The sequence below is a fragment of the Podarcis erhardii genome (assembly GCF_964252035.2).
Source record: "Podarcis erhardii genome assembly, chromosome: 1".
In the NCBI taxonomy this organism is placed as follows: Eukaryota; Metazoa; Chordata; class Lepidosauria; order Squamata; family Lacertidae; genus Podarcis; species Podarcis erhardii.
Window position 1 is genome coordinate 28,957,820 of NC_138497.1, and position 25,945 is coordinate 28,983,764.

The 25,945-nt window shown below is 42.9% G+C and overlaps 1 protein-coding gene and 1 long non-coding RNA gene across 25 annotated transcripts in view; one reads left to right on the plus strand and one right to left on the minus strand.

The window, feature by feature from the left end:
- NRXN3 (neurexin 3) overlaps nt 1-25,945 on the minus strand; it is a 1,212,171-nt gene that overhangs the window by 350,159 nt on the left and 836,067 nt on the right. The window lies entirely within an intron of this gene.
- Nucleotides 692-22,079, plus strand: LOC309345445. Its single transcript, XR_014158237.1, has 3 exons — nt 692-787; nt 1,168-1,261; nt 21,867-22,079. It is a non-coding gene; the product is annotated as an uncharacterized lncRNA (long non-coding RNA).

Here is a 25,945-nt window from a genome sequence, read left to right on the forward strand (position 1 = left end):
TATGTTTTCTTTTTTTTTACCCTAGTCTTGCTTTAATGCAGATCTTCCATCCTGGGATTCTAAGCACCATCTGATTCCTGGGATGCCAGAGCTTTGAATAAGTAACTGATTGGAAAGCACAACACCCCTTGCTACATTATAGGCTCTCTGTCCTAGCATGAGGAGAGTAGCTTCCTTTCCTATTCCAAGGGCTTCTGGTCTTGTCACTCTGTTGCTCCCTGCCCCGACTAAGTTGGGAAGACAATGGAAGGTGGTGATTTGCTTTGAGGGATCTAGAGGGATCAGCTGAGCTTAAGCGAACTATTTTTGCAGGTGGAGCAAAATTCAGCTCCAGTGGAATCTATAGCCTGGCTAGCTAGGATAGATGGATATGGAGTAAAACTACCACCACTACCACCCACAGAAGCCACAGAAATTAGAAAGCTTTCGGGAAATGAAGAGGTTACAATGAAATATAAAGCAGCACTTGAATAAAAGATCATGATGTAGTCAGATGTTGGTCATGTGTCCCTCTTCTTTGCTATTAAAATATAATTCTCTTCCTGAATATGGCGGGTTACAGATGATCATTTTACAATCATTTACCACATGTCCCCACACAAGTGCTGTTTGCCTTCTCTACTTCCACTTCTTGGCCCTTCAGGAATGCAAAAGTGCTGATGGGCATAGTTTCATTTTGTGGTTCAGCAGCACTCGCCATAAATAGGCTCCAGTCATTTGAAATCCTCATCTTAAACACACACACTTTCTCTCTCTTTCTGCTGAACTGTCAGCTCCAGGATGGACAGTGAGTTTCCACCAGTGATTGATTTATGTGTGTTCGTGCTTTGAACTTGGGGACAATGACTTCATCCTGCGATGATAATGTTGTCAGGGTGAGTGGGATGCCCACCTGTGTAGAGGATTAATTGGCTGCCCTCGAGAGATGAGACTGGGGTTGGTTAGAACATTACCATGTTGCAAGGCAGGTGCTGCCGTTGCAGACTTAATGGCCACTTCTCTGTAAGGAGCTTGCATTGAGCAATCGGCCAAAGCTCAGTGGTTAAAACATTCATGTTAGCCTCTCTTCTACAGCTCCTGGGAGCTTTTGCATATGAACTTGGTTAAACTCAGGTTCAGTTCAGGTATCTGGTCCACTCATCCATTAAATGTTGCTTTCTTCTGTAGGTGGCAGTAGGATCAATGTCAACCATACTGGAAGGCTTGTTGGAAAACCAAAGTATTATGGCACTTTCTAGTTCATTTGTCCTTCTTGCACAAGGTGTGGATAAAGGTTTATTTACTAAGTTGCACTTATTAACTTGCAGCTTAAATGAGTTCAAGGTGGCGTGTGTGGCTTTGCACCCTCTTCCACTGTATTCTCACAACTAGCTTGTGAGGTAAGTCCGGCAGAGAAATAGTGGGTGGCCAAGGTGACTCAGTGAACTTCATTTACTGGTAAACAAGTGTGAGAGCCAGTGCAGTGTAGGACCTTGGAGACCAGCTTTCAAAACCTTGCTTAGCCATGAAGCTCACTGGGTGACCTTGGGCCAGTCACAATTCCTCAGCCTAAATTACATCACAGGCATGTTGTGAGGGTAAAATGAAGAGGAAGGAGTGTGGGGGAAGGGAGAGAGAGAGAGAATTAGACAGACTGTGTACACACCATGGTAGTTTGGTCATCTCTGTGGGCCCACTGAAACCAGAAAATCCAAATAACTGAGGCAGTAACATATGAAACCTACATCCTTCTCATTCTACTTTTTCAACAGCTTGCTCTCTGGACAAGACTACAGAAGCATGCTCACAGCACACAAACTTAGGAGATATATTTGACTGTATACTCAATCCCCACCAATGGAAAGTCAATATTTCTAAAACAAATCCCTGTTACCAATACTTTTCAGAATTTGAAGGTGGGAGATATTTTAGATTATCATGATGAAGTTCCAGTATAATTTTTGCAATCTTAACCTGAGAAAGTGAGCGAGGGAGAGACTAAATGAAAATACCGGTATGGAAATGAGTGTTAAGCAAGGAATAAATCCATAACATATTACATTTATCTCGACATGGATTACACTGGGTGACAATCCAGTCTTATCAACTGATGAACAGCAAGGCTTCATTAGTGTATAAGGACAAGTGTTGAGCAGTATAGGCATTATCCACCCCCACCCCAGCCTCACTGATCGCTTAGAGAGATAAGAAAATTAATTCTGCTGTTTTTCTCTATGCTATAGAAAAGAAAATGTGAACTTCTACGGTCTTGTCTAGGATAGTGGTTTCTCCAACTTGCAGCTATGCATTTCCATATAGATCTCAAAGTTGCTAAAAAAATGGGGGGGGGGGACAGCATCACCCTCACCTTTCAAGAAAATCTAGGTATAGAAAGGGCAATTAATGTATGTAAAATTACAATGCAGATGAGACAGAACAAAAAGTAGAGGAACACAAGTAATTTGTGGTAGAAACAGAAGCTAACGAAGGATATTTAAGATGATGTTTCTTTAAAAAGGAGTTGTTACTTGTGTTGAACTGACATTGTTATGTTGCTGTAATATTACAGCTTCCGTTATGCGTTATGATTTTTTACTGTTCTTGTAGACTGCTTGTTTACTGTGAGCCACTTTAAGCACAAATGTATCTGTGTGGGGAAAACAGAAAGGGAAAACTAGATTTATCACCAGAAACCTGCCAAAACTATGCAGTCCAGTGAGCTGTGGTGGCACCAGAACCTTTCCTTTCCAACCAAGCGATGATCTCCAAAAAGCCTGTGCTTTATAACTTAACAACAGAACCTCTGAGCTCAGGATGGGCCTGTTCTACAATAACTTAAGGAAAGGTTCATTACTACTGCTTCTTCATTTTTTCATATATATTTTTTCTATTTTGAGGCTTTAGATTCAAGTTAGTGATGGGTTTCACTATAGTGCCTCCTGACTTGTTTATTTGCCATGCAAGGCTGGGGGAATAATGGAGCTGCAAAGGTCTCCAAGCCATATTATGGAAAGGAGAGTGCCATTGTTGTTACCAGCACAAAAACCATGACACTGACATGAATAAACCAGCACTAGAGGGCAGGATCTCCTGCAATTTCCTATTTACTCTTGGAATGCGTGGGAACACACAGATTTGGCCTTAAGACACACGAGTGTTTCCTTACATGGGAGATGTGATGCAAGCTTCTATTTTCACAATCAGACACACACAGCTTCTCTCCTCTGGGTGCAGTAGGCAGAAAAGTTGATGTTTAGCCAGTGGAAGCCCAAGTCTGAAACTGAGTAGTCATGGGGAAGGCAATGGCCCTGATCCTGCTAAGGTGAGTCATGACTAATAGTACGATTCTATTCGTATTTACTCAGATGTAAGTCTTGCTGCGTCATGTGGGGCTTACTCCTTGGGTGTGTTTAGGTCTGCAGCCTAAGTCCCAATGAAACCAGAGGAATAAGTGAGTTATAATTAACATCTTTCCCCTTGTTTACAACTGGAATTAGTAAGAGTAGATAGATCAGGGCCATTGCCTCCCACCTTGCACAGCTGTTGTAAATGAGAGAAAGGGCTGCTGCCACAGGATCAAAAATAAGATGCCGGAAGAGCAGCATGCGTGAGAGGTCTATGCACCAACTGTCCCCCACAGCACTTTTCTCTAATGGGTGTCATCAGCTTTTCACTTTCGGGAGCACAAAATTTACCCAGTTTAAAGAAGAGAAAATGGTTAGTGCCAGAACTGACACCTGTGACATTTTTTTAAAAATGACATCGCTGAACTATTAAGTTATAATCCTGTAGCTGGTTCCCACAAATGTTGTCAGGTTCATTCAGATGCTGCAAGAGAGAGTAGCCTTTTTTTGATTTCAGCAAAAGACATCCTGTACACAGGCTGGCACAGTGATGTGCACCTGGGCTATTACCATGGAAGTAACTGTCACGCTAACGCAGGAAAATACATTAGAATCCTGACCTCCCAGGTAGAAACATGCTGTAAAAATGGGCTTGTAAGGAGTGATTCACTCACTGCTTGCAATAATGGGAATGTACCATCCGAATGCAAATGAGAACAACAGTTAATTATTTTTGCACTGTAACTCTGGGGCTCCTCCCCGGCCTATGTTAGCTCCTTAAATTGTGGAAGTTGCCACTTCTCTGCCACCTCTAAAAGATTGCAGCTGATTAAATTTTGAGTTCCAGCAGGAAACCCAACACTGCCAGAGCTTTAGTTTCATATTTTATGAACACCAACATCCCCGCCACCCCACCCCCACCCGCCCAGTCTGCAAAACTCATTTTCTTCTGTTGTGAGGAGGAAGGTCAACCAGAAGTGTATATGAAGGTTTTGTTCAGCATTAAGTTAATATAATTATACTCTCTGATGAGACACTACAAGGCTTGCTCATTGGGAGGGGGGGGGGAATATAGCTTGACTTGCCTGTATCAGAAATGAAATGTAATTCTGAGACTACTGTGTCTGCAGAGTTATACTTAATATGAGCAAGATGAGGTGTTGACAACCTCAGGAAAATAGATCTTCAATGCCGTAAAGGATAGCAGAATGCAGCTCTGAGAAGCCTACACACAAAGTTCATGCCTGGTGCCATACTGAAAGAGGCTTTAAAGGAAGAGGTCAGCCACATGAGTTGAAGTGCACAGAAAAGGAGGAGTTTTGAATTGGTGAGTAGGGAAGCATGCAATTTAGATTTTTCAGGCAGGACTGCAAATAAGCTCACACCACACCTCTGTCTCTGAGTTTTCCTATTCTTCTCCACTAACCAAAGGGTCAAATTGAAGGTCCTGTGTGTTGTTATCACAGAAGAAACAATTAGGATCATGAGTGGTTCTCTTGTAGATATTCACTACTCCTAATGTTTACAGTACCACAATTATTATTCAGTTAATTAATGTCCATTAAATCAAAATTATATCATGTTGTTGTTTTTTCTATATAGATGCTTTGCTTATGAAGTGCTGTACCTATTTTGTCAAGAATAAAGGGGGAAACTAAAAGTATGTTGAGTCATCATCTTCAAGTCATTCATTAAATCTACAGTTTTCAGACCACTTAGTCTAGATTAGAGAAACTGCCAGTAGAACAAGTACTTTGCTTTGGATTACAACCCCTTGTTCCATAATGTGCTTGATTCATTTAGTTCACTTTGACCAGCAAAAAAGAATAGCAGCAAATTTACATAAATCAAATTAAGCCAGTGTAACCCTGCTGATATCTCAAGTTCGCATCAGGGCAAAGTCCACCTAATGTCTGAATGGTTCCAATGTGTGCATTCACTAAAAACCAGTGTTGTCAAAAGTAGCACAATGCCACCACCTTAATAAAGGAAGAAACCTTGTTAGAAAATAGGACTTCTGCCACTACATTTTTTGGAACACCTGATACAGCTATTTGGTGCCCTGATCCGTTGTAGTACTAGTAACAGAAACACTACTGTTATCTGTATTATTCTCTGTCTAGAAACACAGAATATTATTTACTATTTACATTTAACATAAACAACACACTCTGCCTTCTTCTCCAACAAAATCAAGCCGTTTGTGTCTCTCTGATATAATTGGTGGTGGCTAAATGGCATCTGGAACTGAAAGCCAACAAAGAATTTGCCTATAATAGGTGCAATCACATTTCATAATTACAGTTTCTTGGCTGTGTCCAACAGCTCATTGTTTTTTGGAAGCCCAAGTTGGCACTCTTCATAATGACATAAGCTCTTTTATCTTCAACAAAAGTCAAAGATGCTAACATATCATAAGGGCTAGGTTCACCACTGTACAAAACCAAGCTGGGCAGTATCAGCAGAACCAACAAATAATCCAGAATCTACTCATAATATCCAACCAAGTGTAAAAGCAGATGCTTCTAACTTTGAAGAGCTCTGAAGCTTTCATTTTCCTTTGCCAGGTTCTTGGAGAAATCTTACAAGGCAGTATGTGTCTGATATGGTCTGTATGCTGCTAGAGAAGCTCAAGTCCATGTGTCCTTTTAACATGGAAGAGAAAGAGCATTGCATGCGGCAGCTGTGTAGCAAGACTCTTTAGCAGCAACTTGACTTCTGGCAGACAGACCGAGGCTTGAAGTCAGAGCACACTTTCTGCTAGTTTTCTTTTGCTTCTTTTCTTCCCTCCTGTACTCTGCCACTCAAGCGCTGCAGGACCATAACCACCCAGGCCTCATTAATCAGAAAGCAAGGCACTTGTGAAAGGAGGGGTCAAGTGAAGGGCTTAGAGAACTAGATTGAGCAAAAGCTCTGTGCAAGCCATGGATACAACAGGAGCGACATCCTATGTAGAATGATAATTAGACAGATAAGATACACAGAGGTCAGGAAGGGACAAAAGATGTAGGCACAAGGTACAACAAACAAGAGTGTTTGTTGCTGCATTTTCAATGCGCTGTTTCATCTGAGATTTCGGAGCTGAAACAAGATGTCTGATTTGAAAGGGAAGAGCATAGCTAACTCCAGTGCCAGAACGAGCAGGAGCTGCAATTTCAGCTGAACCAGATGTAGAGCACATGCCTTGTACACAGTACACCCCAGTTTCAATTTCCTACATAACCAAGTAGGAAAGCGGGAATACAGCCTTCCCTGCCCAAAAACTTGCAGTGGACTGATGGTCTGGTTTGGTGGACAACAGCTTCATATGGCATTTCATGAGGAGTGGCTGCAGTCTGGTGGTAGCGTGCCCTCTGGTGAAAAAGAGAACTATCAAAGGCTACTAGCCATGACGTCGGTTCTCTACCCCATCAGGTGGAAGCAGCAATGCTTCTGAATACCAGTTGCTGGAAATCAGAGGAAGGAAGTGCACTTGTGCTCGAAATCCTGTGTGCTGGTTTCCCTTTGGGGCATCTGATAGGCCACTGCAAGAACAGGATGCTGGACTAGATGGGTCATTGGCCTGATCCCGCAGGTTCTTCTTACGTTCTTGTATGCAGATAGCCCCAAGTCCCATCCTTGTTATATCTAATTAAAAGGATCTCACCCTGAAGAGCTGATATTACTGAGAATAGGCAATGGTGGGCTGGGTGGACCAATGGTTTGACTTGGAATAAGGCAGCTTCATATGCTCAACTTGTCCTTACTGGGCTGGGGGTATAATATATCCACTTGTGTGGTGCCAGATTCATTGAAACCAGTGAAAACAGCAAAGCCAGATGCAGTGTGTTACAGAGGCATGGGTGGGAGCCACAGCATCTTGCAAGGATTTTCTTTCTCTGTCAAACAAGATCATCCTCTGGGTCAGGCTACTCCTAATTCTTATAAACCATTCATCTCTCTTGGGCAGCCATTCATTCAACATACATCCCAACGGTTCTGAAAAGCAGGCAGAGCCGAGTTGTGCTAATTACATCTTCAACGGTGTGTAACAGCCCTATCATTCCATTGCAGCTACTGTGTAGCACACAAGCATCCCCAAGTAGCATCTCAGTCATTATGCTTGCAAGCTCTGTGGTTATACAATAAAACCCACACACACATGCACAGTTTGTGTTGCTTATTTTTCCTGCTGTTGTGCATTCCTTTCCTCCTCCTGTATGCAGTACAGCTTGAGCTCTCCATTATTCAAGATCTCTCTCCCCCCCCCCCACCTCTCTAATGATAAGTAATAAGCTTTTCCTTCAGAGGGTGGATGACCCATATGGCTTACACCCATAAAATGCCTTTATGTTGAAACCAGTTTACCTCTTGAGCAACCGCCATTGCCTGAATAATCTTGCTGCATTGATCAACTAGTCCCACTGCAGATTTAGCCAATGAAAACAGGGAGACCAGAATGGAGCAACAGATGGAGTGTTCAAATTTCCACAAAAAAGCTGTTTCAGACATTTAGACTGTTTTCTATGCAATCTGTTCTAGGGAAGTATTTACATAGAGAACATGTGTGACCTGGCCCTCTACCGAGACAGCTGTAGCCTCGCAGAAGCAATTTTCATCACTAGGGCAGATGAAAAATAGGCGCTTATCTCTTCTATCTTATCTTGTTTATCATATGTTCTTCATTTCTTTTTAAGAACACCAGAAGAGCCTGCTGGACTAGGCCAATGGCCCATCTATTTCAGTAGCCAACCCGAAGCCTCAAAACAGGGCAATGAGTGCATCAGCTCTCTGCCCACTAGCGATTCCAGCAACTGGTATGCAGAGGCATATTGTCTCTCACAGTGGAGGTAGAACATAGCCACTGTAGCTAGTAGCCATTGATGACCTTCTCCTCCACGAATTTGTCTAGTCCTCTTTTAAAACCATTCAAGTTGGTGGTCATCCCTACTTCTTGTGCGAGTAAATTTCATTGTGTAACTATTGCACTGTGTGAAGAAGTTATTTCTTTTTTCTGTCTTGAATCTCCCAACAAAAGGAGGAAATAACAACACTACTGGTTGTGCTATTTGGCCAAGTAGCATTATGCAACTTCACCAAATTTCACTTATTCTTGGGTCAAAGCAAAGTGTGTTTCTTATGGGAGCAGTTGATCCTAAAGTGTAGACTCTGGACGGCCTCAGTCCTGGGTCATAGGGGCAATTCTCCCAACTTTTCAAAATCCGATCTGTAGATTTCTGACTGCTTTAACTTTATTTAAGTATAATTAATGCTTCCACTGCATTGTGTTATGTTTTCATTGTGTTGCAAGTCCTTTATGAGTGTTCTAATACAACACACAAATGGCAGAGAACTCAAAGACTATGGATACTTTTTTTACAGACACTGTGAAGAAGACACTTTGACATGGTAAGCACTACACCCATAAAATACAGCCCCCCCCCCGTTTTCCTCCTTTATTTATTTACATTTATATCAATAGGCTCAGAGATTCCCACCTATCTTTTGTTAAAAATGTCTCCAGCAAGGGGACATTAAAAGGTCTTCTGTCCAAAGCCTTGAAAACTGCACCCAACCAAAGCAAACAATAGCCATCTGCAAACATTTAGTAAATGTTCAGAGGGAACAAAACTGGGTCATGGCTATCTTGATTACCTCCCCTTCCCACTGTGTTGCACAGGAGCAATTCTGGACATGATGAATCAATAAGCTAGCTTTAAACAAACAAACAAACAAACAAACAAAAATTCCTATAAAGGACAGTTCCACAAGATCCATCACATTCTGGTACAGAAGTAGCCACACTGACCAGTCCCTGACAATTGGTCATACTTGTTGGGGCTGATGGGAGATGGAGCCCATAACATCTGTAGGGCATCCCATTGGCTACTCTGATTCTAGTATGACCTCAAAACACAACTCAGGGCTACGCAGATGAACAGGAACTACACAGAGAGGGCACATTTTCAGTGAGTCCTGCTAAGACCCATTAGGCAAAGTATGCAGGCTGCATCCTTGGGCACAGTTGAGAGGAGACGGCATGTACCCCTCACTCCACACATTTTTCAATGCAGCATCGACCAGAGAACGTGCCAGCAGTTTGTTCTTATCAAAGAACTTGGGCAGTTGCGTGTATTTTTTCTAAAGTAAATGTGCCGCATATACTGCAGATGCTTTATTTACCTGAACTCTGGGAAGCAGAAAAGGGAGGCTGATTTTTTTCACTGCAAGTATATTACCACTGTGAAGGGGTGGGGGGTGGGGAGGGAAATCACTGAGAATAAATTTTGCTTTTCAAGTGTGTCCCGGTGAGAGCAATATAAAAAATAATTTAGGACCAACCGTGTAATTATGTGCATTTATTCTAACCTTCCATTACTGGAGATAACAAGATGAATAGTAAAATGTGAACTTTAACAATCCTGTAATTATAGCCACTGAACCGTACATTATTGAAAGAATTGTGCACAATCCAGATGCAAAAGAATCAACTGGGTATGTAAATAGAAATGAAACTAAAATAATCAAGTGATGAAGAAGTAATGTGCGGCACTAAATAGCTTCTCAGCATCTTTTACTGCTGTGTTTTCATTTCCTAAACAAATACTCCATTTATTTTTATCATTTTTTTGCCACACGTCCCACAATGATGTGTTTTGTTCTGGGGGTTGTAAGCAGCCCTATGAAAAATCTCTTGGTGGCTGCTGGTTACTATTCAGAATTTTCTATTTGACTCTTTCTCACAACTGAGGTTGCCTAGTTTACATTCATGCAACGCACAACAAATCTATTGAAATATACTAGCAGCAGAATCCAATGTGTGTTTATTCAGAACTAAGTCCGGCTGGCACTTACTCCCTAGCAAGCAAGTTTAGGGTTGTAGCCTGCAACACTTGGAAGATTCAGCCCCTTGAAGGACTGCACCAAATAAACCCAGAATAGCTTTTTTTATTTGTTTGCTATCACCATCAATTACATGGCCATAAAGTTAAGGCTCTGTTACTTTTAAGCACAAGATGCTAGCACACTTTAAGAGATGTGAAATAAAGCAAGAGCTAATACTCAGTACCTCCAGCAACAGTGCATCCTAAATAATAATAATAAAACCACATGGAAAGGGGCTTTTAACATTCATTTCCTGTTTTTAAAAGGGCACAGGGTGAGTTTCCAGGAGCAACATGTTCACTCCATCCATTGGCTCTGCTGCCACTCTAGGAAATGAATTGTTGCAGAGGGAAGAGACTGTTGTAGGGAACAGTCAAGAAGATGTTGTAGAAACCGTGGAAATACCTGGATCTCAGAAGGAATGTGGTACAGGGAAGCTTGAGAATGGAGGGATGACTGGGAGTAGTTTCAGGCAGGTTTATAAGGAGAATTGCCAAGAGCGAGCTTTCATCCTCAGACCTGTCTCCTTGGGTTAACGTGGAAGGTGATCCCATGAAGGAATTGACCCAGCATAACCAAAGCTATCACGGAGCTGACTTGACCCACCATCCACATCAGGGACAAGGGACAACAATTTACAAAAGGCCTCTTTCCCCATAGACCTCATCTGTACCAGGACAATGCAATCTTTTCAGTAGACTCTGCAACTTTGGTGGAATACTGCTGGCAACCAAAAGCCTTGGTGAAGGCTGAGATACAGCCTTCCGCGTTAGCCAAGATATCACCCCACAAACTTTCACCGGCTGCTCCTCCGTTGCTCTCCCTCAACATATTTTATACCAATGGCAAATCCTAGTAAAGTGTTCTACGGTCTTTGACATGGTAGAGCTCAGCCTGCAACTTTAATTATGTTGAAGGAAATGCCATTGCTTCTTCTAATCAGTATTAATGGCCTTCTCATCCTCCGTAATAATGTTTTCATGTGAAGGATGATTTTTACAAGGGGAAACAAAGCATGCATGTCTGGGGAATAATCCTAAGTCACAGTATGATGTTGCATTGATAAAGCTAAGGAGATTTAAGCCTTATCCATGACCACTCAGCACTCTCCAGGAGACCAGCGCAAGGGCCAAACCAGAGACAGTTAGTAAAGCAGGGATGCTATCAAGCCTGTACTGAACTACTTGTGCACTGACACTGCCCTGTGCTGAAATCTACTTTTGGCAAGCCCTGGCAAATTGGCCCTAGATGTGTGTTCTCAGTCCAGCAAGTCCAATTTAAGGGCCGTCTACCCCTTCCCAGTCTTTCTCTTCCCAATTACTTTCCTTAAGGGTCTAGTTGTGCCATTAGCTGTTCCTTTGGCACAGGTTTGGAGGCGATCCCAAGTTCTGGGGTTTGTCATTACAGTAGTTATCCTAAGTCCTACTGAAGTCAACTGGACAGTGGGATTAGTAAACAAGTGGAAATTTACACCCAAAAGGCATCAACAGCCGGAACACTCTCCAATTTGGAGTAAAAAAAATGACTGCAGGACGAAGTTAGTTAATTTTTTGCATCATTGGACTAGTATGTGATAAATGATGGTGCATTATCCCTATTTTCAGAAGACTGTCAGGGAACAGAGTACATAACCTAAGCAGATAACAGGGTCCAACCTCAAGGAGCTTACAATCTCTATTTTGATTGTGTGTGGTGAGCGGGGGTGGGAAAAAAGAGGAAGAGGAAATGAATACTGGGAAGGGATGAGTAAATGCAGCTACACAGACTTAGAATTCTTTTCAGCTGGAATTGAGGACTAAGAAGCTGAGAAGCACACTACATATCTAAGCAGAAATTAAGAGGAAAGAAAGAAAAAGAGGGAGGGCTGGGCTGGGCAATGCAATGAAAGGGGTGTGTGCAAAGGAACAGATAACACAAACAAAGGCAGCTCAGCAGGCACTTTGCAAATCTGTGCTGAAATCACAGCTTTGGTGGGAGGAGGTTAAGCAAATGGCAAAACCTTTCCCCAAGCACCTGTTTATGTTGGTGGATAAACAAATTTGGATTAAGGGAGGGTGGGAGGGAGGGAGGGAGAATCTGAGATGTCAGCATACTTCAAAAGAAGAACATTTTACTCAGTGCATTTCCCATTAGCTGGAATGCTCCTAGCACTCTCTTATATTTGCTGCCCTGACTTTCCTTGCAGGGGTGTCAGTGACAGAACTGAAGGCAGACATAAAAGCACACCGAAATCAGCCTAATCTGTACAGTTGCAAAACACTCCTGTGCAATTACATCCAGCACTATTGTTGTGCAATTTTCTGCATAGGAACATACACACAAAAAAGAAAAACTCTTGCCTAAATCTCACTATTTTCCTTTCTCAATTCTCTCGCCTTCCCCCAAATCAAGACCTGTAAGATCAAGGGAGAAAAAAGCTGCAGGAGTCCAGCCTTTCATAATGACCAGGAATCAAGCTTTATTTTCTATAATAACATAACAGAACCCTATATTTTAAAGAGGGAGAAAATTGGTATAAATTGTCAGGATGTCATAAAAGTATGTGGAATTTAAGTAGATGTAAGTAGTTAGTGATTTGACCCATGATCTTCCTGTTTTGCATGTTCCCTACAAATATAAGACGTAAAAGTGCTACCTGTCTGATTCCAGAGCAGTGTATTTACAGAACAATAGGAAAGACAGCCCAGTAATATTTATCTGTTTGCTAAGGATCAGTTCCCTACACATTTTCACACACAGCTGCCCAAATCGCACACCTTTGGGCTTTCCTTTCCCTCATATTTCATTTACAATCCTTTCATCTTATCACAGAAATTTTGCCTGGTACACCAGTGCCTTTCCTTGTGGTTCCTACTTAGCTGTGGCGGCAGGTGCAATCAAATGACATGCATGGTGGTCACAGGTAAGACCACAATACATTTGTGGCACTTGCAGTTTTGTACCTGGCAATGTATGCAGCAGGGCTTGGGGAAAATTTGGGGCCGAGCAGCATGGTGGCAGGAGGCAGTAATCCCTGTTTCACCTTAGGAGGCTGAATAGGATGGACTGCCCCTGATTATTTGGTTCTTGATTCCTTCTGGCAGTTGAGTAACTCCAGGCTTAAGATCTTCCTCTCCATCACAACATATTCATGTTCACCTCCATTACCACCATGCAAATGCCACACTCAGTCTCTGAGGCCTATCCAGGGAGTCCAGAATATTATGAAAACTGTGTTCTACATGAGCCTCAGCACAGGACTGAAAACTGTCATTCCATGAAGGGCTGTGTTCATTTTTGTGGAGGTGGGGTGTATACCTTTGCATAATGCTATAGTTTTTGCGTGACTCTAGACTGTGCTTTTCTCCTAGTAATGCTGACAAAACTACCTGACTGCTTAGGGATTCTTAAGAATCCCGTTCTAAATAACCACTGTGCACTATACTAAACTGTTATGCTAATATTTGGCACCAATTATATTTTATAATTTCTCAGGCATTTGATTTTCTGAAACCCAACCTGAACATTAACTCCTGATCTCAGTCTCTCTCTCATTCATATATAATGTTTATATTTACATATATAAAGAAAGGTAAAGGGACCCCTGACCATTAGGTCCAGTCGTGGACGACTCTGGGGTTCCGGTGCTCATCTCGCTTTATTGGCCGAGGGAGCCGGCGTACAGCTTCCGGGTCATGTGGCCAGCATGACTAAGCCGCTTCTGGCAAACCAGAGCAGCACACAGAAACGCCGTTTACCTTTCTGCCAGAGTGGTACCTATTTATCTACTTGCACTTTGACATGCTTTCGAACTGCTAGGTTGGCAGGAGCAGGGACCGAGCAACGGGAGCTCACCCTGTTGCAGGGATTTGAACTGCTGACCTTCTGATCAGCAAGCCCTGAGCTCTGTGGTTTAGACCACAGCGCCACCCGTGTCCCGTATTTACATATATAACACCCAACAAATTAAGACAATATAAAAAGAGAAAACAAATAGAAACACAAATTCACACCTAGAGGTTACAGCTCTGGGAAAAAAGACTATGTAGGAGGAAATACACAGTATACAATTTAAATTGTGTTTTATTCCCATGCTACTTTAGAAAACTAGATCCAAGTCATTGTGGGGGAGTAACCCTTTACCTATCAGATCATCCTGGGTCCAAGGCTCTAGTCTGTCTCCTTTTTCACAAATTCCAATTTAGAACACATTGGTTTGGTATGCTTGCCTTCTTGGGTTTTGTTTTTTTGGGGGTTTTTTAAAGATAGATTCACGCCAAACCACAAAGAGCTTAGTCATTTTTAAAGGACTGGCAGGAATAGTTTATTAAGGCACTTTTGCACAGGAATTTCACACTTCTTTCCAGCCACTGATTAATGTAAAGGGGAGAGAGACCAACACTCCTAATGTAAAAGGAAATTAAAAATAAGCCAGGTGCAAAGCCATTAAGCAGAAAATGAAAACAGGGAAAGAATAGGGGAGTATTTGTTTTTCTCTAACATGCCCAAATATGAGCTTTAATAAGGCATATAAATTACAACCTTGGTAATTTTAATCAGCCAATAAATAACTGAACAAATAAAAACCCTTGCTTTGGCTCTATTCCCATCTGCACAAATAAAACATATAATTAAAGTTGTACACACAACACAGTTTATTTTAAAGCATAGGAAATCTACTTGTTAGCTTGGCACTGTAGAATTTCCCAATATACTAGGAATATGCTGCATACAGATCACAGTGCCATCAAAATAAGGCAGCAAAGTTGGTAAGGATGCTTAGCCACTCAATCATTTTTGCTAAACAATCAGAAGAAGCAATGCTGTCAACACTGGCTGGCAGTGGGTTCCCAGGATTTCAGGCAGGTTGAAGGGTGGAAGTTTGGCTTCTCAGTGCACCAAAATGCAATGAATAATGAAAAGTGTGCAGACACACCATCAAAGCCATGCTTTCAAACTGTGGCATATAGTATTTGCAGACAATCTGCTACAGTAAAACACTTCCAACATGCAATATTCCCTTCTATTTGGCAAAAAAAAAGAGTAAATGTCAAGATGAGAGATGCTCGTGCTGTATCAACATTTCCCTGTAGCCGCAGAAAACCGTTATCAACACTGATAAACCTCTGCCAGGATAAATTTCTTATCAGAATAAGGGCCATAAGAGTGGTTTCAAATTGTGAAAGATTTAATCAATTTAAATTGGTGCCAATTTCCCCAAAGCAATCAAAGAAAGAGTTTTTTTAAAGCTCTTTCAGCTCTCATGAAAGGTGTCCTCCTAGCGCTTTACAGAAGCAGTTTTGAGCAATCTCTTTTACAAGGCTGACTTCTTTCACCTCCGCTGAAACTATAAAAACACGTATGCATACACACACATGTCACCCCGTCCTCAAGGTGAGGTAAGAAATCAAGGCAGTGCACATTCTTTCAAATCAGCCCCTTTGTGGCCTGTAAACAGCTGCTGCTGCTGAGTGCCTCCTCTTTGCCCTTAAGGTACAGTCGCTGCAGGCAGGCAGAAGAAGAAACCATTGACAATGACTGAGCTGGGGCCATTGATTCCCATACTGCAGTGGAGAGGACATCACTAATTAAAGAGCTTTATTTACTTGGAGGTCTCTCAGGAGTTACCAAGAGGGAAACAAGGATTGATTAGTGGGAGAGGTTTTCTGATAGTAGGTTCTACCAGGCAGCTGCATTATTTCAACAGACACACACACACACAGAGAGAGAGAGAGAGAGAGAGAGAGAGAGAGAGAGAGAGAGAGAGACTTGGTAATTTGCAATGTTTTGATCGTTTTAAATAGTAGGCCAAAGCTGATTCTAAACTCTGGTCCATTTTGACTGAAACTGTCATATGCAGAATAGATTAATAATACAAAAACATCAATTTCCCCATTGCGATTAAAATTGAAACGCCAGAAAGACAAAAACCTGACAGCTATTTACCTTGGAAACATCAGTTTTCTGTAGTACAGGGATCCCCACCCTTATGCGCTATCAACTCACACACAACCACATATACCGTATTTTCCGCCCTATAGGACGCACTTTTTCCCCTCCAAAAATGAAGGGGAAATGTGTGTGCGTCCTATGGGGCGAATGCAGGCTTCAGGAAGCTATCCGCTAGCTGTGGGAGACGCAGCTCTCCCACGGCTAGCGGAGAGCTTGCCGGCACCCAGAAGCTTGGGGCGCGCTGAGCTCAGCACGCCCCAAGCTTGGGGCTTTGCACAGCGCTCCGCTAGCCATGGGGCGCTTCCCCCGCCCCAGCCCCGCACCTGGGGAGGAAAATATTTTTTCCCCTTTATTCCCCCCCCCAAAAAAAACTAGGTGTGTCCTATGGACCGGTGCGTCCTACGGGGCGAAAAATACAGGACATGCAGCACCAAAAAATAAATAATTGGATTCAAATCCAGAAATGGTGGGAGAGAGCAGGAGAGCCTGAAGAGGACATCAGAGAGGGCAAAGGAAGCTCTGAAGAGAACCGAGGCACAGTGGGGCTTTGTTTAGGCTGCTCAGCCTCCCTGCCTAACAGCTGATGCACAGGGTAGCGCAGCAGCTGCTGCTGCTTTTCCATGCATCCTCCAGCTGGCCCCAGAGCTTCAACTCCAGATATTTTGGTCTGGATTGGGGAGACAGTGGAAGAGAAAGCTGGAGAGCAGGAAAAAACAGACATTTGGAGGCTTTTTAGAGGATGGTCCCCACTTTATGCGATTTCAGCTATGCACTTGGAGGCCAGAACATAACCTATATGCTATGTGGTGTACTTTTTTGGCACTTTGCATTAGCTAGCATATGAGGTAGAAACTGGCAGATCACATGATTTGATTTGTGTGAGTCTGGTGAATATAAATGGCCTTGCCCTGCTTGCCCTTCTGAAGGGGCTTACAATAGGGTTGCTATATGTCCAGAATTTCCTGGATATAGCCAGGATTCGGCCATTAGAAGCAGTGTCTGGACAGAAATTGCTCAAATGCCGGAGGAAATCTGGACAACCCATGTCAGAAGTGTAGATTTTGGCGAATTTCATCAAAAATAGCTCAAAAACTCCTTTGCCCAAAAAAGCACAGCAACATTTTGTTTCCATCGCATACTGCAAAGTATGAAGTGATCCTAATTCTATTTCTGTTTTCTAGACTTGGACCAAATGCTCATTCACAGTTGATTCTAACAGGATTATCATCCATAAACTGGGCTGTCTGCATAAGGCAGAACATTTTTGTGGATTTTATGAAACAGTTGCATACACTGCTCTCTGGCAAGCTGCGACTGCGCAACAGCCCTTTCCCCCCAGTGCCGTTGGGCCTGTTCTCACCTAAATATAGTGCACCCACCACTGAGAACACCAATTCCACAAATTCCTACAAACTACCCCAGATTATCTTGTGGGGGACTTGTGTGAGGGAAAACTTAGGAATTTGGAGTCTCGGGCAGGATTTGATCAAATAAACAAGAATGATTTTATTAAATAAAGGAAGTTTATGACACAAAGTGAGTAAAACATACAATACTTCAGATTATAATGTTATTTCACTTCAGTTCTTTCTCAGTTGTTGCACAGCTGTTGCTACTTAATACTCTGGTTCTTAAACAAGGTGGTACTTCCTGTCACACACCCTGTTACACACCCCTTGGACAACCCTACTCCTTAGGTACTCCAAGTAACAGACCCAAGGGATCTCCACACCCCTCTTAACTGGTTTGGGAGTCTTCTCTTTTTGTAGAAGAATCTCTCCCTCCTGACTGGAATGAGTCCTAAGTAGACGGTATCCTCATAGCTTCTACTTCTCCTGGCTCAGCCTCAGCCTCCCAGTTAATTCCTGGCCTAATTACTCTTACAAGACGCCACACATTGTCCTTCACACTAAGCTCAGAGTCTCCTTTCTCTAGTTTGTGATATATTCCTCAAAGTCAGGCTTTCTCAACCTTGGCCCTCCAGATGTTTTGGGCCTACAACTCCCATGATCCCTAGCTAGCAGGACCAGTGGTCAGGGATGCTGGGAATTGTAGTCGCAAAACATCTGGAGGGCCGAGGTTGGGGAAGTCTGCTCAAAGTGAATGTTTCTACTCAGAACCAAGTCTCTCTCCTCTCACTCCCTATCTCCCAACCTATTCTCCCAACCTACAAACTGTCTCTCAAAATCCTCTCCTTTTCAGCTCCCCCTCCTGGAACCCTGGCTAATCATAAGCTGTCGTTCGTTAACCGTTTGCTGGCAGGGGAAAAGAAAAAGAAAGCACTTGTTGACCCAACGTGCCCAGCAAAAAACAAACTTTTCTGTCACACAAGTCAGTCCTGTTTATAACGGAAAGTAGGGCAACTTATCCAGTTTTCCTAAAAGTGGTTTCCACCAAAAGGCAGGTGTGGAGAGGGAATCAAATGACATTTAATTTCTACATAACTCTATCTTAGCAAGGACATTCAAATAAACATAAGGGGGAAGGAATGGCATGCCTTAGAATAGCTGCTCACTTTAGCACTGCATAAGGCCAAAGGATTCCGTAAATGAATGCAGGCACTTGGCGTTTTCAATTACAGGAACTAATACAAATGTTATACAATTTGCTGCACCTGACTCTCCCATTGAGGCTAATGCTATTAGAATAGAGTTATTCCTTAAATACAGGTGGATATTTAAATATGTGTAAATATGTTATTTTAGGTGCACATTACCATTTTATGGAACCAAGGCTTTCCCTTTTATTTTAAAGCCCTCTAAATATCTCCCATTTAAATGCTGATTTTGTTCATTCCCTCCAGGGTCTCAGAGAAATACATTCTCCTTTGTTTGTTTTATGCATGCACTTCATTGGGTGACTTAAGGCAGAAAAGAAGGCAAGGGAATCTAAATAATAAACCTACTACAATCCTCTGATAAGGGAAAAGTGGCCAAGCAGCTAAGAAGAAGGGCTGAGTATGCAGCAAGGAAAGGGGAACAAATTCAAATATTTAAGCTTATTCCAGTTCTATAATAAATATAGCTTCTGCCAGGCTACAAATATTACAGATTAAAGACTGAAATGCCCCAAAAGGCTGGGCTACTTTGCTTAACCAGGTTGATGCTCTCAGTCCTTGCATCCATCATTAGCTGTTTATATTCTAGAAAAGCTAGGGAAAAAATGACATTTTCAATGTACTTATTTTTCTTTCTTTCCAAAGATAGGAAAATACTCTTTCCATCCATCCATAGTAACTTTTCAAAAAAATATATGAATTGAACCAGCTCGGCCAGAATGTGGATCAGGATATGCACTTCGAATGTGGATATTGACATGAATTTCAGTGAGCATTCCACTGAAAGCAATCCAGAATAGCTTGGCAGCATCATAGCATATGCTGGAATCAGATCATTGATCCATGTAGCTCTGTTTTGTCTGCACCAGAGATAGTTAACATGGTGCCCTCCAGTTGTTGTGGACTACTGATACCACCAGCTCCAATCAGCATGACCAATAGATAGGATAATGAGAACAAACATCTGGATGGCATCACATTGACTACCCTTAAGAGTCTCTACCCACCCAGTGAACAACTTCTGTTTCCAGACCTACCAGCAGATATTAGGAGTTTAACAAGAAAGGGGCATGGAGGGCTTTGTACACACCAGTTTTCTTAGCTGGATATTGGCAAATGATGGTTATAGAGACCCAGTACTTCCCCTTGTCTTCTGCGGCATGATCAGCAGGCTATTACCTCAATAGAAAGATTCCCAGTTCTTTTCAAATCAGTGACGGGATTATTAATTGATGTATTTGTTTATTTTAAGGTTGGATTCCAAAAGCTGCAATAATTTCAGTGTTCTGGTGGTTGGAAACTGGGAGAACTTGAACTTCAAAGCTCAGGTGAAGTTTCGTGTTTGGTATTTAAGACATTTTGCATCTGCTCCGTTCAAGGCCAGCCACTTAACAATTTTTTCCCTCCAGACTTTGGCCATTATTGTTTAACTGGAGACCACTCATTCTTTCAAAGAGGGGATTGGAGGGACATGATATTGCTATGAAAGACAAGCAATTGTTCATGCTCTGTGTAGTACAAGAGGGCAGGTCCACACCCCAAGGAGCTTATAATCTAAATGGAAACAATGGAAACAACAGAGGAAGGAGAGAGAACCAGAGGCAGGGGTAAAAAAAGGACAAGCACTATGTAGTCACTATGTAGACAAGCACTATGTTCCCATTAAGGGGAATGGGACAGTGCCACACCAACCTCAGTCATCTTTCAGCAAGTTCACACCTGCCAGCCTTCTTACTTAAAACCAGCCCATGGTGTGGCACTGGCTGTTAGCTTCCCCCTACTTGGTTTCAAACGGAACCACTTGGTTTCAAATGGAGAGAGCCAGCATGGTGTAGTGGTTAAGAGCAGTGGACTCATAATCTGGGGAACCTGCAGCTGCTGGGTGACCTTGGGCTAGTCAGACTTCTCTGAAGTCTCTCAGCCTCACTCACCTCACAGAGTGTTTGTTGTGGGAGAGGAAGGGAAAGGAGAATGTTAGCCGCTTTGAGACTCCTTTGGGTAGTGATAAAGCAGGATATCAAATCCAAACTCTTCTTCTTCAATGTTGCCCTTGTACAGGCACCCCGACTTACACAAGGTTTAGGTGCCGGGCCCCTGTGTGCATAAGTGAAATGATGCAAAATGGGGGAGCAGCCTCTAAGAAGCCTCTGAATGCCTCTTTCCCCCTGCTCCTGCTCTCTCCCTACACAACTCTCTCTTCAACTAGAATTGAAGCTCTGGGGCCAGCTGGAGGCTGCAGGATGTGTAGGAAAGTGGCTGCTGCTGCTGCTGCACTACCCCACGAGTCGGCTATTAGGCAGGGAGGCCAAGCAGCCTAAGCAAAGCCCCACTGTGCCTCCGGTCTCTTCGGGGCTTCCATTGCCCTCACTGACATCCTCTTCAGGCTCCAGAGAGGGTCTCCTCCATGAGGACTCTTCAGCTCTCTCCTGCCATTTCTGGTATGATTCTATTTATATATTCCCCAGCACCATGCATATACATATGAGGAGAATGTAGAGTGTGGGAATGCTTCTACAACTCAACAAAGATTGGGGGGGGGGGTAAAGCTAGTTTGCTCTTCCTATCATTGACTCTGACTTCATCTACTGATGGCCTCTCTGGCTTCTGCTCTATCAGTCCCTATGGTCACCAGCTCCCCCTGGTCCTACCTATATTTGACAAAAAATCTCACTAGGGTACCCTTATCATTTCTTCATTTGGCCTTTCATTCTTAAGCACATCCAAGTTGTAGCCTTTCCCCAAAAACAGAGAGACTTGGGTATCAACTTGTGCAACCTCTGCTCCTCTGCCAAGTTCTAGCTCTGTTGAGCAGTTGGACTCACAGTGATGAGGTAATGCCTATGGGACTCTGCATAGTGACTTCAAGAGTGTGGGCTAAAGCTCACTTCCCACCAGGTTTGTTTGTTTGTATGTTTTGCTGCCAGTTGGTTTCTAAGGCCACCAAACTGATGGGTAGGCTGCAGAAAGGGGCATGGCAGCCCCTTTATAATTAACATAATTCACAAATGCTTTCGTTTTGTCATGCTTGACATGAAAGACAAGTGGTGCATTTATTGAGTGGTGGCTGACTAGGGCTGGAGTTATAAGTACTTAATATTACTTAATTGCAGTATTTAGCATTTCAGTCCAATGACCTAACAAACAACTCATACATGTTAATATTCTTTCTCTGTACCCTCTGTTTTGCACAGATGCCTGAGTCTTGGGTCCAACAAAAGCTGTTTACAGGGATGGCCAGCTGCTTTTCTCGGCAGGGGATTAGCTGTGTTTATGATGCCCTTCAAAACATTCAATTGCCGAAACTGCAGCAACTGCAAAGGTCTTTTGTCAAATGCAAGAGGAAGAAAGAAGCCACAATAGTCTAAGATTACAGCCCAGCAGGAGTGATGCTCTGTGCATAAGCAGATAAATAATAACCAACACACACAATAAAATAATGGATTTCTTTTCCCCATGAATGCATTTTTTTTTTGCCTCTTGCAATTGTTCCTTGCTGAACCGAAATTGAAAATAGCTTTTACACACTAAATGATCTTTAGAAAATTGTTTTAGAAGTGCCACAGGGCAATAGTGGGCACCTTCCTGTGCATTATGGTCACTGATGAGTCGCTCAGTGAAATGTCCCTACAAGCATGCTCAGCCAAGCAGTGGCATGGTGTGGGAGAAGACTGCAAAAAGCAGACACCATTAGTCTCACTTTATTTTCTATTTTCAAAGGCCCAGGTTTGGAATAATAACACTGGAGAAAGTCGCAACTGAGAGGCAATATCAGGGATAGAGAAAACAGGAGAAGAGCAGTGAAACTTTAAAGAGAAGTCCCTGTTAAAAGATAAGGAAAACCTGTAAGGTGACTCACAGGTGCTTATGCATAAGGATATGGAAAGCAGAGTGTGTGCTCACCTTCCTAACAAGCAGTGGGAGTGGACACTTCATGCTTCATATATAACTTCTAGTTTGTTGTAGGTTCTAAAAAAATATTCTTCCAGTTTAGTGATCTGGACAAACGAGAACTATTTCTTGTCTCCCTACAGCATTATGTGTCTGCCTCTATGAGCAATGCTAAAGTGAAGGGAGATCAAGACACAGTAATGTTTGTTGCTAACACCATGGTCCTGATAACATTGCCTTACTAGACATGATTGTTTCCGCATGGCCTCTTGGATGTATTCTTCAGGCATGGTCACCTTCCCTATTCATGCAGTACAAAGTGGCAAAGCTTGCTACCTGAGGACTAAAAGGGTATGGACCAGAGCCATGCGGTCAATGGACTAGGGGGACTAGGCTAGTCCCCTAAATGTCCCGAGTAGAGTATTAAAATATTAAAGCCTGGTGCCTCCTTCCCAAAGTCCAGGAAGCTTCTGCCCAGCTTAGGGAGGGAGGTGTGATGACATCGCCCCCCGCCAACACCCTCGCCAGCTGGCACCTCTGGCCCTAACTGTTCCCATATGAAAAAATGTCACCGCACGCCACTGGCATGGACTATTTAGTAAAGCTGAAGTAGCAACATATAGCCCTTCCGGCATGCTACTTGGATCACGTTCTCAGAGGGGGGAAATACTGGGAAGAATCTCACTATAGAATTGGCTTCACAGACTGCTTCAAAATCCTCTCGCTATCCAGAATAGCAAATAAATGGAGTGGTTAGGCTTGGTGCTACCCAGTGGGGATTCATTGCCTCCAGAAATGGATAGCAAATATCAAAGCACCTTTGAAATGCCTGTGCAATACCCACCTGTTGCTAGCCTAATCTGCTATTCCATTGCAGAGAGTTCTGCACAAAGAGGTAGCAGAGACACTGTTCCATCACCAGGAAAAAACTGTTATCCCAGCTGGAAAGAGAATCACTTCTTTGTCAAACAGATTTCACTGAGATGTACCTCTAGCAGTTCTCCCCCCCCCACCCTCCCCAGTCCCCATCCACTCAAAGCTCTGGGGATCCTTCTGGGACACCCCAGAGTAGGCCTTGCCTCATTTTCATTTCTGAAGGTTGGCTATTCACAATGCACGGGTCCAAGATAGCCCCACTCACAAAGCAGCATATTCCGTTATTCATGTGTGCCTCATTAAGATTTCATGTTCCCTCTCTGCAAAATGCTCCCTGGGAGGCAAAGTCTGGTTTTCACGAAGGTCCCAATGGAATGAGAAACCTTTCAGTCTTACTTGGCAGCAGGGTGGGGTGGATACAGTAATCTCTCCAATCAGGCAATCTGGTGCTTCTGTGCAACACACTTGAGTTCCAAGAGAGAAATGGAAAGATGGGGCTAAAAATAAACCATTGAAACTCTACAAACATCACACTCCAAAGCTATTTTCCATATTACTGAAAGAGGAGGCCAGAGCACCTTAGGCAAGGAAACAGCCGCACAGTAAAGCCACTTCTTTCATTTTCCATGACAAGCACTTCCTTGTTGGACGTTTTTCTTAACCATCTGAAAATTTAACATAGAGTGTACGAAACACAAAATACAGTGGTTACGTACTTAATTCGTTCCGGAGGTCTGTTCTTAACCTGAAACTGTTCTTAACCTGAAGCACCACTTTAGCTAATGGGACCTCCCGCTGCTGCCGCGCTGCCGGAGCACAATTTCTGTTCTCATCCTGAAGCAAAGTTCTTAACCCGAGGTAATATTTCTGGGTTAGCGGAGTCTGTAACCGGAAGCGTATGTAACCTGAAGTGTATGTAACCCGCGGTACCACTGTACTTTCAGGTAACAGTACCAGGGAAATGTTTTATTATATTTCTGAAAATATAAGGGCTTTATATTGACCAGGGCAATTTACAACAGCACAAAAATTATAAAATCTTATAAAGCATCTACCACCATAATAAAACAACCATTTTAAACTCTGCTCAGTTAAAACTCAGGCATAATTTCCAGATTAACCAGGACTAAGTAGCAACAAATATGGAATATGAACAACTGCAGTTTGGATTTGCTTTAACATGCCAACTGGGACTCCTGGCTACAGCTTGTGGTTAGTATGGAGAGAGCTCAACCGCGAGTAACAGTTGACACACTAAGCCAAACTTCGGCTTATTTTAGTATAGTGCTGCAGTAAAAAGGACTGGGGGGCAGGATCAAAGATACTGCAAGCTCCTCTCTGGGAACCTGTACATTCATGCAGTCTCAGTAAGCCACAGGTTGAGTTAGTGTGCCATGCAAGACATTTCTTTAAACTCTTTTAAACCACACCTTGTGCAAACTTTAATTTAGGCACACGTCCAAGTTATATGACTGGGATGTATCTTTCATAATACTGGTCAGAAGAATCTTTGCATTTCTTTGAGCACATTTTTTGATACAGGACTGCCTTGCTCATCTAATGGCTTTCTCTGCTTTCCATTCTTAACTCATCTGCTAAACACAAAGTGGTGGTGAGGTGGAATCAGCTGGGGAAAACAACAACATCTGGAATAGTTGGTTGCATCAAAACCTACGAGGATTGTATCATTTGACATGTTCTTTGTCACATCTGAAATTATTCATACTCATTGTGTAGAGAAGAGGTATGGAATCTTTTTTAGACTGTGGAGTGTCTCGGAGGGTGACATTTGACCCCTCGGGCTGAGGTTCCACACCACTGGCACAGATCCTAGTAAGGCCTATTCCATGGGTAGGCAAACTAAGGCCCGGGGGCCAGATCCGGCCCAATTGCCTTCTCAATCCGACCCACGGATGGTCCGAGAATCAGCATGTTTTTACATGAGTAGAATGTGTCCTTTTACTTAAAATGCACCTCTGGGTAATTTGTGGGGCATAGGAATTCGTTTATTATTTTTTCCAGAACATAGTCCAACGCCCCACAAGGCCTGAGGGACAGTGGACCGGCCTCCTGCTGAAAATGTTTGTTGACCCCTGGCTATTCTAAGCCCCCTTTTAAATGTTCCCTTACTAGTGTGGTTGCTGACTATCCTGTGGTTGCTCCAGAGACAATCAGAGAACATATTTATACTGTACCTCACTTTTATACCTGAGTTGCTTTTATACCTTTTATACCTCTTTATACCTCTGGTTGCTGTGACGATGTGGCCAGCAACCATGCAGTCAACACCTCCCAGTGGGCTCTTGCTTGCATGGCTGCTAACTATACTGTCAGAGCAACTCATGGAGGCAGAATTCTTTAGACATTTTGTGATTAGTATGGGAGTCACTACAGGTCATACTGAAAATGCGCTGGTAAGACAGCATCATTGTAAGCCTTGAGAGGGCATTACCTAGAAATATTTTATAAGAAGGAAACATCAAAAAAGGGGCTGAACTTCCCACTA